The following is a 2,667-nucleotide window of genomic DNA, read 5'->3' as shown; positions in this document are numbered from 1 at the left end:
CGGGGACTGCCGTGACGGCGTCTCCGCCTGCTGCCTCCGTCGAGGTTACTGACCTGCACCGAGTCGGGTGGGGTGTGCGGCGCTGGTGAGGGCTCAGTGGGATCAGGTTTCATTTCCTACGCCTTGAATTCCCTGTGAAGCAAATTTAAAGTCAGCCAAAGAAAGCGCAGCGTTTCCCAGAGTTGGAAAAACTCTGTTTATGTTTCTCCTTTGTACGCTTGTCATCAAATTTGGCGCCCTATTTCGAGTTGTCTGCTGTTTTGCATACTTTACAATTTATGAGAACACCTTCGTAATAAAATGTGATGATCGCTTATCTGGAGCAAGTGGGTTACAGTGTCAGGAAGCTAAATCTTACAACGCTGTGCTAAAAGTACAGCAGTGTGTTAGTTTCTGTGTGAGGAAAGCAAGGGGCCGCCTTCCTCAAAACTTCCCCAGGAAGCCGAGGGAAGGGCTGAGCGCAGCTCGGAGCTCCTGCCAGGCTCGCCCAAAAGCCGCCGCTCCACAAGGTCTGCTTGGGGTTGTTCTTTGTGGGAGAAGTAGTGAGAAAGTTATCCTAAAAAGCTTGCTGTGTCAGTGGACGTGAGTATTGCATCCGAAAAATCTTGAAAGTGCTTTTTGTAGTTAACCTGTGCTAGCGCTTGGGAGGCATGGTTAGCTGGGAGTGGGGCTGTGGAGGTAGAAGTTGCCGGAGCCAAGAGCATTGTTATAAATGAAATTAATTCTTCTGGCGCACAGTTTTGTAACTTGGCTGTCTAACTCGTTGTGGCAGAGGTAGTGTGCACTGCCCTGTTTGAGATGGTACCAAAACTTCGGGTGTTTGTTTTTGTGGTTTTAGATGCCAGGCTAGCCGCCCTAATTGTTATCTCTGGCTGTTGTTGCTGACACTTAATCTGCGTGCTACGCTGTCAGCCGTGGGAGTCCTCTCACTAATGCTCAAGTGCTCTTCTGCAGTGTGTTCTCAAAGTCTGTATGCCTCAACTAAAGTGTAAACCAGGAAGTTTTATATAAATGTGGGGTTTATTAGTCAAGCTAGCTGTTAACAGCGAAGAAGAAAATAAGGCAATAGAGTACAGGTAACGTAATTGTTAGTGTCCAAAAGAAGCATGTGCTATGTCGGTAGCCCCCTCAAGATGGTATGTTAGAATTCAAACAATAGTAAATGTGTTAAAGAAAGATTTCATCACCATTACAAGTTCTCCCTAGTCCTTGATAAGCCTAGGCAGGTAATTCTGATACCAGCACTGAAGAATGCTAACATAGCTGAAAGTGACCTTGTCCTGACTCAGTTACTAACACACACGTGTTGTGCGTTTGTATCCAAGTATAGTCAACCAAGAGCCATCCCAAAGCTGTTCTCGTTCTTTGGAGTTTTATCTATAGTGAAAATGAGCAGATAGCCTAGTTTCAAATAATGGTTTTCTGTATCTGTGCGTGTTTCAACTTGAAGATGTAAGTTTTCTTCATTATGAAATCTTTGGAAAGTTACGATTTTCTTTACAACTAACTTTCATAATATGAAATCCCTGTTTCTTCCTATTACAGTAGAATTTGGTGTAAAATTTGTTAACATCTTCTTTCTTGTATTTGTGGAATTAGTAATCCAGTGTAACTTTTAGTAAGCAGAAGCAATTTTTATTAAAATTGGATGTACTTCATGTGTCTTTGTTGTAAATACAGTTTTAATTTGAATGTGTATTTCCTCAGCTGTGCATCATTTGGTGCTTTCCAGGTGAGATTCATGCACTTTTCACCTCCTACCATCAATGTCACAGATGAATAAAAGGCCAACTTGAGTAAACCACTGTCTGCCATGATAGCTGCAAAATTCGGTTCCAAGCTAAAACCTTAGAGAGAGTTTGTGTATTGTTTATCAGTGGAAAAAATGTAATTTGTGATGTAGAAGTTACAGATCGGGGGCTTTCAGATCTGTTCTCTGTCTCTGTTGTCCCTGTGCCCCAGTTCCAGGATGCAGAATGCAGAATATGCAGAATAAACCATTGCTCTGATAGCATTTTTTGTTTCTGGTCGTTATTTGATCAAACTTTAGAGTCAAATGAAAAAGGGAGATAACTGCCTTTATGCTTTTTTGTAAATTGGTCACTGGGGGCAAAAAAGATAAAATGTTTCTCTGTGCCTGCCATCTTATGTCGTACCAGTTTGCAAAAGAAATGCCATAATGCTTACTGGCTTGTTTTTCTTCCATAATCTATTTCATTAAGATGTTTTTTCCACACCCTTGTACAGTGCAGCCTTTTCTGGTGATGGTGTGTGACTTTATTGTCTTTTAAGTGGTACTTTCTGCTCTCCGAAGAGAGAGCTTTTTATACATAGGGCAGAATCTTACATGAAGGCTTCTCGCGTCTCTCAATATTTTATCTTGGGTAGACAGTTTATAATGAAGAAAAATAAAGTCTTGCTTGGTTTGTTATCAGTTGAAAATAACAGTAGATGAAATCATAAATAGGTCCATAAGGCTGAATCTTGCATCGTTAATTCCTGTTGCTCAAGTGATGAGACTTGAAATCACTTTAAATGCAGAACTCTTGGAGAAATTGGGTACCTGGCAGTTAATTACTTTTTTTTTTTGTATGTTATGTGAATATATCGATTTCTTTAATACAAAGTGTACGTCTTGCTTTAGCTAGCTTTTGATAAAAGTTAGTT

The sequence above is a fragment of the Charadrius vociferus genome, unplaced genomic scaffold (genome assembly GCF_000708025.1).
Source record: "Charadrius vociferus isolate BGI_N301 unplaced genomic scaffold, ASM70802v2 scaffold68, whole genome shotgun sequence".
Taxonomy (NCBI): Eukaryota; Metazoa; Chordata; class Aves; order Charadriiformes; family Charadriidae; genus Charadrius; species Charadrius vociferus.
Note: the sequence above shows the minus strand (reverse complement) of the source record.